This window comes from Protopterus annectens, chromosome 3.part0, assembly GCF_019279795.1.
Source record: "Protopterus annectens isolate FY-2018-M chromosome 3.part0, PAN1.0, whole genome shotgun sequence".
Lineage (NCBI taxonomy): Eukaryota > Metazoa > Chordata > Ceratodontiformes > Protopteridae > Protopterus > Protopterus annectens.
The window spans coordinates 105,586,710-105,600,736 of record NC_056731.1 but is presented as its reverse complement, the minus strand read 5'-3'; positions in this window follow the sequence as shown (position 1 = coordinate 105,600,736).

Genomic DNA, 14,027 nt, shown 5'->3' with positions numbered 1-14,027 from the left:
ATGTTGATGTGGAGAGAGGTCTCTTCCGGATGCCATTTGCCCTGGACTGACCTGCCCAGGGAATGCCCCCCCCACCCCATCTGGGAGGCGTAAAGGGTCATCCCTGATCCAAATTGGAAGACACTAGCCACCAGCGAAGGTCTCGTCTGCAAGATTCTGTGATCCATATTAGATGATTGAGAGGGAGTTCCTGAAAGGACCATTGAGTTGAGAGAAGCCACTGGAGGATTCTCATGTGTAACCTTGCCAAGGGAACTAGCAGAACTGTGGCAGACATCGATCCCAATAGTTGCAAGACCATTCTGGCTGGGGCTTTGGACTTGGGGAGTAGGGCTCGAACCTGACTTTGTATGATCTGAATTCTGTCTGCAGGTAGATAGACCTGCATCTGGTTTGAATCTATCTCTGCCCCTATGAATTTTATCCTTTGAGATGGCCGTAACACAGACTTTGGCCAATTGAAGGTGATTCCTAGGGAATTGCCCAGTGATGTTGTGGCCTGCAGGCTCTGTAGAAGTAGATGCTTTGAGGTGGCAGTTAGAAGCCAGTCGTCTAGGTACGGAAACACCTGGAATCCTAGACTCCTCAAGTGAGCAGTCACTACTGCCAAGCATTTGGTGAACACCCTGGGGCTGTGGTGAGACCAAAGGGCAGCGCTTTAAACTGAAAATGACTGCTTCCTAGGCTGAAGCGCAAGTGTCTCCTGGACGTTTAATGTATTTTGATATGGTAATACGCGTCCTTGAGGTCTATGGAGCACATCCAAACACCTTTCTCCAACAGCGGGAGAATGGTTTGTAAAGTGACCATTCGGAACTTGGACTTCTTGACTGAACGGTTTAGGTTGCTTAGGTCCAAAATGGGCCTCAAGTCCCCGGTCTTTTTTGGCACTAAAAAGAATCTTGAGTAAGTCCCTAATCCGATCTGGTCTGCGGGGACCGGTTGGATGGCTCCTTTTTGCAGCAGTTTTGAAATTTCTATGGCTGCGGTATCCCGTTGACTGGGTGGCGGGTCCGGGATTCTTTTGGATTGAGGGGGGGGGGACAACAGAATGGGATGGTGTAACCTCCGGTGATAATTTGAAGCACCCATCGGTCCTGAGTGATCCTTTTCCAGGCATTTAGGTGCTTCGAAAAACGACCCCTGACTGGCTCCGGAGCAGCACAGCTGGGCAATCCCTCAGGGACTATGAAAAGTTGAGGAGCCACGAAAGGACTCGCGGTCTCCAGTGTTGCGGGGGCCTCTGCCGCCTCTGGGACGGCGTCTTCCTGATGAATTTCCCCTTCCTCTGCCTCTGGAGGGGGAATCTTCCTGCTGAGAGGGGTAAGACTTCTGCGATCTCCGGAACCACATCTTCCCTCCTCTTTTAGCCTTGGAATAAGGCCGAAAGGGAGTGGAAAATCATGCCCCTACGGCAGTCAGAGTCTTACCCTCCTGTTCACAGCAGGTAAGTGTGTCTTTCACCTTGGGTCCAAACAGGGAGGACCCATCAAATGGGGCGTCGGCGAATGAAGACTTGAAGGCCTCCGCAAAATGACACAGGTGAAGCCAGGCTTGTCTCCGTTGTGCAATGCCTGTACCCGCCGCTCTACTTGCCCCCTCGGCCGCATACGAGATGAGCCTCATGGACGAGTTCGAGATGGACGACATCGTAGCCAGCTGAGATCCAACCGTCTGGGCCAGCTCCTCAGGCAGGTTACCTAAGAGGGTATCGGATAGCTCCTTAATCAGATCCCTCTGGAATCTCGTAAAGTGCGTTAGGTAGTTCAGAGACCTCAAAGTAAAGGCCGCTGAACTAAGGGTGCACTTGCCGTACCGATCCATGCTCCTAGACTCCTTATTAGGAGGATGGACGGACGTAGAAGCCTCTGCTACATCCTGCTGTGGAGCAGATGCCACCACCATAGCATCCACAGCCACACCTTTAGTGAGGAACTCTCTATCTGGGGGTGCTGAAAGAAATTTGTTTGGACGAGCGGGCACCGGTTCCACAGAGTCCGGGTGTTCCCACGCCCTTCGACAGATCAAATCCAAGAGCTCGTCGAAGGGCGGAGACACCCAGGAGGCGGAGGGCTGAGCCCCGAAGGCCTTCAGGAACACCGACTCATCAGCAGAGGGAGGTTTCGACTGCCAGCCGCCTCGTTGTTTTAGGGCTTCAAGGATGTCTGCAAAGGAGACATCATCTGAGGACGACTTGGGGGACCCCTCTGCATCATCGAGATCGGTGTCAGATGTCAAAGACTCATCAGGGGAGTCAACGTGCTTCCTCTTGCACGTTTTTTTCCTGGGAGGTTCATCCGAAGAGGCTTCAGAAGGACCTCCAGGAGGAGGAGAAACCCCAGTGGGGGTAACCTGAGGCCCAGGGGCTCCGCTGCCTGCTGACAGGGGAACTGCTAACGACCCAGTCTCCAAGAGTAGGGAAGGAGCCGGGGAAACCGTGGAGATGGCCAAAGAAGATTTGGCTAGAGCACTCCTCATTGCCCTGAAGGCGGGACCACCAGAATCCTGGGAAGGTCCCCCCTCCATGACCACGACAGTAGACGGTACTCCCGCCGCCGACACACCAAGAGGAAGACTTGGGACCGAAGGCATCAATCCCGAAGCCTCCCCCCCAGGGCCGAAGGAAGAAGTCCGTGCACTGAACTCCGACCCAGGAGCCAGAGTCGGAGCAAGGGTCGGGTCTGACCCTAACACCTCCACTGGTTCCACCAACACCCGCTCCAATGGTGCCGAAGCTGTTGGAGGAGGAAGAACTGTAAGGGAGTGGACCATCGGCTCCGAAGCCAAATGGGCTGGAGCCGAAACCATCTTTTGGAACACCGGAGACTGGAAGAGTCGAAGGAGTACCCTGTCGATGTCCGAATCAGACATCCTGGAAGATCTCGAGGATACCAATCGGGCCCGAACCGATTTCTCCATCGGCTCCGAAGGACCTGGGAACCGGCTCCGAAAGGATTCCACTATTATCGGCTCCGAGGAAGCCTTCACCGAAATTTCTCTCGGCTCCGATAAAGACTTCGCCCGAGGGGAAGTGTCTGAGCCGATGACCCTTATCGGCTCCAATATCAGTGGAGCCGATGAGGATGACCCACCTCTCGATGCTCCAGACCTCGGCTCCGAAACCAGAGGGGTCGAGGTAGGAGGCATCGAGGCAGACCGTTCCGACCTCGGCTCCGAAGTCCGTGGAGCCGATGGAGAAGTCTGCTTGCCTTTCTTAGCCGTCGGCTCCGACTGACTGGTCGGAGCCGACGCTTTCCTCTTCTTAGAAGAAGGAGAGGAAGATAAAGCCTCCTCAAAAGAAGGCTTGATTAATCCTCTAAGGATTAATTTGTTTTTCCTCTCCTGGAGGACTCGAGAGGAAAACGCATGGCACACACTGCAGGATTCTTGGAGATGTTTGGCGCCAAGACAATAGACGCACGAGGAGTGGTCGTCCGTAATGGACATTTTAAACCCACACCTCGTGCACTTCTTAAAACCGGATGGTTTATGTTCCTTAGACATAGTTGTAAAAACAGGAACAACAGTAAACTTTAAACAGCTTAGGATACAGGTACAACAAATATGCCAAAAAATATATAAATACTGAAAGAGAAACTTTTCCCTTTTTTTTTTTTTTTTTTTTTACAGTAAGAAAAAAGAAAGAAAAAAGAAAGAAAGCAAGGAGGGTCAAGACCCTCTAACTCAAATGGGTACTTGACCCACACACAACCAATAAAGCAGTTAGAACAGGGAAGGCCCCTCTGACTGAAAGGAATCTTCTCTGACAGGAAATTTTAAGTAAAAATCAATAAATCACCAAGAAACACACTCATACACAAATAATAGCCGTTAAAACAGCTTTTGGGTTGAAAAAAAGAAAATTTCTGACAGGAAAAGATACTATTAATATAGTACTTAGCCCAGCCAATGTTGAGACCACGTCCAAGCTCTGTAAGCGGCAAACGAGATCTGGGGGATTAGTGGTGGTGCATCCTGGGATAAAGAAAGCTCAGCCAATAAGAGGCCTCGCTCTATAGCATAAGCGTGCCGAGTCGGAGCCGAGGGATCGGCTCCGAACCCATCATTCAGAATGTAGGCGAGATCGGATCACATAACATCACTACACCACTACTTTCTAAATGACTATTGGTATTCTGACCGTCAGCACTGTAAGCTGCAGTAATTCTCTATATCACAAGCAAGTCACAGGCGAAGGGAAACCCAAAACAAGTCTATATCTTAAAAGTCGGTGAAATGAGAGTCAGTCAAATGAGTTTTAGGTCAAGTGAAGTAGATTCATTCTTGTACCCTAGTCCTCCACCATAAGCTCACTTTTTATTCCACCACCATCTCTGAAGGTGCTGATTCCACAATCTAAAAATGCTGTTTGGTATGTCAGAGACCTAGAAGGTCCACAAGGAGTATTTTTGTTTACATAAATTATATCAGTTACAAGCTCTAACTGATAAGACTCAATCTTTTCTTGTAATTAGATAAACCAGTATCTCACACCCCCCCCCCCCTCATCTATCCTAAACAGTAGTCCAAACCTTTCTCACTTCCTACTTTACTTCTCAGTCTTAAATATAAGGATACTTTTATAATTGCTGTACTATTAACATATCATATTTCATTATAAGCCATCTTCCCATTTTCTAATATTTCCATTGTTTAACTGTCTCTTCTTTTCATTTTAATTGCAATAAATAGCAAGTAATATTACAGCAGCTTTTACAATACTGTATCTCTCTCTTTGCTATAGTCAAGTCTGTCTATTTCTAATGAATGTTCAACATTGTATGTACTTATGCAAGCTATGTGCATGCTCGATCTCTAAATGATGTTTATTTGAGGTATTGTAAAGCTTTTCCCCTCATGTACGTACACTTACCTATGTTTGTATTCCTTCTGATGTAATGTAACTGTATTTTATATATTTTATATATCAAACTGTTGTTAAATTTGGAACTCTTCTCTCAGGATCTCCACTGAAAATGGATTTTATCCCAGTCAAACTTTCCCAGTAAAAAGATAAATAAATGTCTGGGTATGTATGCATTTGTTTATTTATGTTTGTTAACCCGGGTAGTAAACTAATCCACAAATGACCCATTTCAGACACAGCGTGGGAATACAGCACAAGAAACAGATATAAAATACAATGCAATACAATAAAACAAGTAGCTATAAAGTGGACACAACCGAGGCTTGCCATACAAATGATATTACAAATAAGAAACAACGAGTTGTAGAAACATTCCATTCCATTTCTGGAAGAGCAAATCCCAGCTGCGTTTTTATTACCTGAGTTTTGAGGTGGTCACTTTCGTCCCAGATGTGCTCTGCCAAGGAAAGACAATTTGGAAATAGCAGATTGAGCCCAGGTGTCGGTGGCTTTGTAGGGTCATGGGGAGAGCCTTCCCCCGACGTCTCCAAAGGAAACCCTCTAACTGGAAGGGGTGCTATCCAAGCCAGAATGGCTATCAGCATTGCTGAAGGACTTGAGGCCAGGGCGCAGATAATCAACACTAAAAAAGTAAAATAGCATGGTGTGAGACACAGACCTACTAGCATCACCGCAAGTTAACAACAGTGTAGAAACAAAAACGCCCGTATTGCACTTACTCTGGCTTCTGATTGTTGATACTCTCGATTAAAAAAATGAGTGTGAAATGAAGGAGATAACTCTTCTGGATGATCTGTCTGCCTTTGACAGCTGCTGCTTTATATTTGTAATGTTTAGCCATTTAAGGAACCTCCGGGATTTGCCTATGTCTTACAAAAATAGGAACGAAAACCCATTATTTCATCACTCCGTAGCTCCCAAGAGTCAAGAAGGGCATGCCCCGCAAAAATGCAGTCAATTAGAGAATATAGTAAAATGTTGTGGTTAGTTAAACAGTCATTTGTAAGACGGAGCCCCATATATTTGCACTGTAATGTTTATCTTAGCACACACCACGCTTCCAAGTCGCAGTTGTTTAATGCACGCCTCATACTTCCCAACCTCCTAGGGCAAGAAATCTGGACAAAAAACAAAAAATAATGGGGAGACAAAGGCCTAAAATAGGGGACACTCTTTTAAATATTGCTTTTATAAACTTAGAAAGTTCATATAATAAAGGTTTTATATTAACACACATTTTATCTGAAAGATATGAAGTCTGAAACCCAAAAGAATACCTCTGAACCGCTTAGCTCAATAAATCTGGACAAAGCCAAAGATAATGGGGAACAAAGCCCCCCAAATAGGAACATATTTTAAATATTGCTCTTATAGTCTTAGAACGTTGATGAAATAACAGGTTTTGTGTTAGAATGCATAATTCTAAAGGATATGAAGTGTGAAACTCAAATGTCTGTCATTGTTTATTGTCTTCTATCCGCAATGATTTGCTAGAAAACCACACATTTTAAGAGGAATAGACCAAGAGTATGAGACAAAAATCTAGGCATTCTGCGAAAATCTGGACAGTTGAGAGGTGAATGTGTTAAACCACCAACACTAGCAATTATTAAAACGCATCAGGACCTGAAGTTTAATTATTAACATCTTTGTATAGTGTTACATATCCTTGATGTCAAATCCGGCATTTCAGATACCAATTTATCAACTTAACCACGTTCCCCTCCCAAATACTAAAGCATTAATTCAAGACCGTGATGCCCAGAGTCGGTCATTGTGGGTGTGGGTCAAATAGTTATTTGCATCACGCTTTAATTTCACTATACAATAAAATAACATTTGTTGCCACTTAGTTGGTGGTTAATACTGCACGTCTTGTATTTGCATGCAGCTTGTGTTGTGCGTCAGGAAAACACCTATTATCAGCTCTTGTAATTCCCTATAAAAATGTTTAAAAAATCCTGCAGACGTGCTTAAAATAAACAAATAATAAGTAAGCGTCTTCAAAATGCTTCAACTATGCAAATATGGACGACTGTCTAACCCAGCAATCTATGTATCCGATTCCTAAGTTTGTTCTTAATTTTTTCCACTTTATTGACCGAGTTGGGGTTTTCCGGAATAAGAGGTCATTTTTAGAGTGGAAACAGAAAGCAAAGTTCCCAATATATAATAAGAATTACAGTAATCCATAAATGCAAACCGTATTCACGTTCCAGAATAATAGCTGCACGCTGGTTCACACAATATCATGTAAAATAATGTAACAGGTACATAATTGTAAAAGCTATACTACAAAATCTCAAGTTATTAGAATTACTAGCACGAGTGAACAATCCTTTATATCACATTATCATATGAATGCACAATGGCACGATGGTCTCGGAGATACTGGAATATAGAGTTACCCCTTGCTCCTCTGTACGCAGGACAGTCCTCATTTGGGCAGTTGCCTCCTGTGTGGAAGAAAAAAACACAGTAGCAAATGTCTTAAGATTTTAGGACAAAAGTATTTCTGAAAGTTCCAGTTCGGGTTGCGTAACACAGCTTTGTATTTGGTATCTGAAACACCCTAATGTTATAAGAAAAAAAACCCTCAAATTCTAGACAAGTGAGCTTTTATTTTGGCAACAGATGAAGTTTAGTTCTTTGCTCTGGTATACTTTGTCCTGCAAAATCATGTTTCTATAAAATATGTCCCCCCACTGAGAACTTGAAAAGGTACTAATCCTATATGAAAAAGGTGAAGAGCGGGTGTGTGTGATACTACGCAATAACAGGTAAACAGAGATTACAGAAAGTCAGGTAAGGCATTAGGTAAAGTGAGTTAGTATTCATCCAGGGCACGGGGAGTGGTCTAAGAGGTGAGATCTGTAAAACATTTTGAGTACAGTATGAGACAAGTTTGAGGGTGACCCACAGTGATGGCAGAAACCCCTCTAGAGCTCTGTTACCAAGTTCAGAGTTAGATTTTGATACACTGTATGCAAATCGATTAGAATAAAATAGCAGTGTTGATGAGGATGGATAGTGCAGAGGTTGTCATGGGTCAGTCTTTGGATAGAGGGTAATAGGGTAGTTGGAATACCTAGTTATTAGTTTGTAAAGTTATCTATTATAGCACTTTGAATGGTAAGCAATGATGTGACAAGGAGGGAAATATGGGAGTGAATTTACCATTTCTGTAATAGTTGGGTATGGGTTTTGGATTAATTTGCTAAAGCTGTCCACTGACATTGCCTAACAGAGCAGTTTGGAATAGTATTGCTTCTGTTTCAGAATGCCTAGCAGAATGAAATAAAATGTTCTCTGTAGAGATCTCCAAGTTTTATGTTCATAACCTTGATTGTTATATCTACCCAGAAATGGAGTTTGTTGTTTATTGTGCCAAGGTATTTCCATTCTTGAACTGCTTTAGTAGGTACAGTATATCATCTACAGTCTTGACAAGTTCATTGGTATTTGTAGCACCTTTGGATTATGGTGGAACAATAGTTAATTTTTCCTTGCTAAAGAGTAGTCAGTGTTTTAATGTTATCAGTACTATGCAGTTAATGTGAGTCATCTGCATACTTTGGTAGGTAAATTCCATTACTAACAAGGTGCATATTGTTTGTAAATATTAAAAAAAACACAACTGGATCAAAGATGGCTCTCTGACATACCCCAGGGGTTATTTTGTAGTTTGCTGAAGGGAGTTCTGCAAGACACTTGACTAAGTATGACATGCCATTTAGAAATTTGTGGTCAATACCTGAATACCGGATGCCCGAATCCATGTTGCCTGGTTGTCAGGTTGTTTGCACAGGAGAAACAGGATAGCTGGAGTTGTAATACTTTCTCTAGACCCTTAGACAGAGAACTACATAAATTGATCAGTTTGTAATTCTCGACTTTATAAGATTCATTTCACATTTCCAGGCATCAGCCACATGGCTCTCCTGCAGATATCTGTTAATTAACAATATCATCAGTTTGGCAACGTGTGAATCAAATTTTTAGTACAGACTGCTGATAAGCTGTAACCCAAAGAAAGTTAGGATATTTTGTCTTCATTAATATTCTCTTGGTTAATTCTGTACATCTGTGACTGAAAGTGGTGCAGACTAGTGCAACCTTAGTTAAAGGTACATACCGGTGACAATGTTTTGTGAATTGTGTGGCTATGAAGGCAAAGTAATTGGCAAAGGTACCAACTGTATCAGCAGATGAGTTCAGCTCAAGGGGGTCATCCTTAGAGCTGATGTTTTTTTTTTCCTGTTTGGTAATGAATACATTTCCAGATGTAATCTGGCTTGTTTTTATATTTGGGGGTTGGCATAGTGGTTACGTCACAGTTGCAAGGTACAGGGATTGATTCTCATCTTTGAATGAAATTAGCTAGGCTTAAAGTGGCCTACAAGGGCAATTAGCCTAGTACTTGCTTATGAACCTATGAACCTATGTAAAGTAGTCATTTATTGTTTGCCCTATAAGACAGTGGCATTTTTTGTCTACAGTCATGTAATTGTTGAGGACTTGTATATCTCCCTTTGTTTTATAGGTTCTTCAGGTTCTCTCCCTTGTGGCCATTCATTCTTTTGCCTTCAAAATGATCTGGATAACTGCTCGCCTTTTATTCTAATGATTCTGGCATGTAGTGTATTGGTGGAACAGCCTGTAAAAATATTACTGAAGCAGTTTAATACTTCATAAATTCTGGGTAATGGAATCATAAGGTTCTATTTCACCATGCTTAGTTTGAATCAACACTCTTCCAATGGAATATTTTTAAGAGTCTTACCTGTATTGTTTTTTTATATTTAATAATAACAAAATGTTTGATGGAGGTGTAGCTTGGTTGATGATTTGCCAGTGTACCTTTGGCTATATAGTGTAATCAGTCAGCATCCATTTCAGGATACTGTGTATGCCATGTTTTATACTCATTCTGGTAGGGTCTTCACTCAGTATGGTGAGGCCAGAGGTAAGGCAGTCATGAGGAGTGTTTCACTGTAGGTGTTTGTTTGTCATTTGAGGCTGAAGTCCCAATCAATAAATGCTCACTATTTGTATAGTCATTAAACCAAGATATATTGCTAGTTATGAGGACTTTTGTTTTACCTGGTCTGATGTATCTGCAGCCAGCATACAAGAATGTTGTGGTACCTGTCTGGACAGATACAGAAAGTGCTTCTCTTCCTCGTGCACAACATGGCTGCAGTTCACCAAGACAGGAGTGAAATGGACTGGACATGAACATTCTTCTCCTCCAGCTCTTGAGACTAGTGCACCCTGCGAGGTTGAGCTCATTCTTTGAAATGATATTTCCACTGGAACTCTGTTACTTCAGATAAAACAGAGTCTTGGAACTGTAGTATTTTTTGACAAATAATTCCAGTGTTACCTTGGTTATCCTTGAGGCCAGTTGTGTAGTCTATATTTCCAAAGTGTCTTTGTACAGGGATGAAGGATGACCTTTGAGTCCTGAATTATTTTCTGTGTCATCTGAACAGTGGAGTTTCCAAATTTAAAAAAAGTAAGTGAGCAGTTAAAATTGTGGTGTGTATTCTGCTGGTTGCTTAGGTGTTATTGCTTTTTTTAAATACAGAGTGAGAGAAATGTTTTTCCTGTGGTGAATAGTGTATAAAACAAATATAAAGCTACTTGGTACTGGCTCCCATATGGGAAGTTGGAAATAGATATAAGGTAGTGGGAGACTGAAACATTTAGGCTTCTTATACTGTATCATTTTTGTAGATTTATTAATTTTAGTGGTCAGAAATTTGCCTTATTTTTATCACATAGTAAAAGTCAATACTTGCATCCTTGTAAATGACCTTATATTCCTATAAACCTAGACAATACGTCATCAAAGATTCAAACTTCTACCTGCTAGGCTTACTTGATTAAAAACACTAAAACATTGTTTTTAAAGTGTTGCTTGAGTTGTGATATATATTTCATATCCTATCTTGAAAGATGATGGCTCATTCATTTTGAGTTCAGGTCATCTGTTTTTGTTGATTTTTTATTTATTTATGCCTTTCTTTTTCACTTACTACATTGTTTAACTCAGCTAGAAAATATAGCAAAAAGATCATTTTGTAGTTGTCCCTTGGATTCCATCGTACACCCCACCCCTACCTTCTTATTTTTACATAATCATCTATCCAGCCATCTCTTTTAACTATGCTTGTCTTGGTGAGGACCATGGATACAACAAGCTAAGCGAGCATCTAGACCTCCCTATCTTCATCAATAGTTTCAAGCTCACATATTTCGGAATACAATTTAAGGGTTTAACCACAGTCTTTCATTAGTACTGGATCATTACTTGAAGTTCAAGGTGCTCAAAGACAGATCCCTTTCCTGTCTCGGTGGGTCATGCCTGGTACAGTTTCTGCTAGAAGCACACATGAGACATCCTCACTAGATGCTCAAATCACCTCAACTAACACTTTTAAATGCATAGGAGCAGCAGCTGTCCTGTAAAATCCTCCTAGGTGGCCAGTCTTTTCCCTGTATTGTGGGGACTGAGCTCAGCAGCCCTGAGAAGGAATCTTTCTTCTGCATCCTGTATCGTATTCTCATCATTTAGACAAATATCCAAAGCGTGGGACTACAGGTGAGGGTGGGACTACAGCCTGCTCTGTAAATTATGAGCTTCATCATTTGACTCAACTCTCACTTTACTACCGCATTCAGGTAAAATCCCTGTAGGACTGCTGGTGCTGCACCCACCAAATGGCCAGTCTTCCTGTACTCTCTACCTTCAAACGTGAACAAGACCCAAAACTACTTAAACCGATCTACTTTGAGCAACTGATGTTTTCTCACTTGCAAGATCAGTTCACTCTTTTCCAGACAGAAACCAGAACCTTTGATTTGGAGGTGCTGATTTTCAGCTCACCTGATTCGTACTCAGCAGTGAATCACTCTAGTGAATTCTGGGGATCACACTCACTACACCCTAAAAAGATAACATCATCTGTAGGCAGCAAAGATACAATTTGGATGTTCTCCAAACCTTGGCTGCACCTTTATGTCATGATCCTGAAAATCACAAACAAGAGGAGAGACAAAATGTGCCCTTGGTGGAGTCCTATGCAAATCTTTAATCGGTTTGATTTGATACTGATACTACAGATGCATCTCTCTCTCTCTCTGAAAATACAGAGATGGACTGACATACACCAGTGGCCATTGACCTCATGCTGTTGTACCATCTGCCATCAAAGATCTTGGGATGCACAGTTATGTGCCTTCTGTAGGACCACAACACAGATGTAGACCATAATGGTAAACTCGTGCAACCTCCTCCAATATCATGCAAGGGCAAACAGTTGCTCCATAGTTCTACAGGCAGGATGGAGCCACAGTGCATCACTTACATCAGTGGCTCAGCTATAGGATGAAGTCTCCTTACAGGTAAGGTATGGGTCTCACTCTGAGAATACAGGGATGGCATGACATACAGCAGTGGCCATTGGACCTCAGGCTGTTATAGCATCTGCCATCATACTTTTTGGGGTGCACAGTTATGCGTCTTCTTCATACCCCAACACAGATGTAGACTATAATGGCAAACTCCTTCAACCCCCTCCAGCATCATGCAAGGGCAAACAGTTGCTTCATAGTTCTACAGGCAGGATGGAAGCCTCATTGCATCTCTTACATCAGAGGCTCAACTATGGGATGATGTCTCCTTTGCACCTCCTTGATAGAGACTCTCCCAGGGCAGTTGAGGAGCGCGATCCCTCTATAATCAGAACAATTTCTTTCTGTCATCCTTTTTAAAAATGGGGATCACCAACCCCATTTGCCAGTGTAGAGTTAATGTCCATACTGTCAATGAAACGTAAGATTAATAACCACACCCCAATAATATTCAGTGCCATTAGCATTCTTGGATGGATCTCTTCACTCCCATAGGCTTGCCTTTGTATAAATGTTGAACTGTTATCAGTGATTCTATGGGGATATGGATCAAATCTCACCCCCTGCTCCTGGTTGCATTTCTTTAACCTTGTCACCCCCTGCTCCTGGTTGCATTTCTTTAACCTTGTCACCCCCTGCTCCTGGTTGCATTTCTTTAACCTTGTCACCCCCTGCTCCTGGTTGCATTTCTTTAACCTTGTCACCCCCTGCTCCTGGTTGCATTTCTTTAACCTTGCTGAGAACAGCTTGAACATAGTCTTGTCTTCCTCCTGAGGCACTAATAGGATTGCCAGCAGTTCTTTGAGGCTATCACAAAATCCTTCTCCACAGCCACACCAAACTCTTCCCACACGCAGCCTTTCACTTTGTTGCCTACTGCAGCTGCTGTCTTCATAGTCTCAAAGTATCTTTGAGTCATTCTGGAAATCCTCTGTATTAGGAATGCATCCAATATATCTTTCTTTAATATGGCAGTTTTTATCAGAGCTGGTATCCATAAGCATCTCCTAGGATTACCTCCATTACCATTACCAAGCACTTTTCAGCCACAACTTCTTGTCATTCCTTCAACTACTAAACTTCATATGAGTCCCAGATACCTGTGATCACCTATATACTCAGGAGACTTATAAGTAGTGGGAGGGAGTGCACCTACCCAGAAACAACTGCTTGGAATTCTCACATGCCCATTATACAACTGCTAAGCATTCATACATTCCCAGTATACAACTGTTTGGAATTACCACATTCCTAGTATACAACTGCAAGGCATTCCCACATTCCTAGTATACAACTGCTAGGCATTCCCACATTCCTAGTATACTCTCAGTGCAGAAGCATCTGCTAGGCATTTCCACCTTCCTAGAATATAACCGATAGGCATTCCCACATGTCCAGTATACATCTGCTAGGCATTCCCACATTCCTAGTATACTGTCAGTGCAGAAGCATCTGCTAGGCATTCCAAACTTCCCAGAATATAACAGCTAGGCATTCTCACATTCCTTCTATACTCTAATTAAAAAAAAACATCTGCTAGGCATTCTCACATTCCCACTATACATCTGCTAGGCATTCCTGCATTCCCAGTATACGACTGCTAGGCATTCCCACACTCCTAGTATACTCTTTTTTTCAGAAGCATCTACAGAGTATTCCCAAGTTCCCAGTTTACTTCTGCTAGCATTCCCACATCCCTGGTATACATCTGGTAGGCATT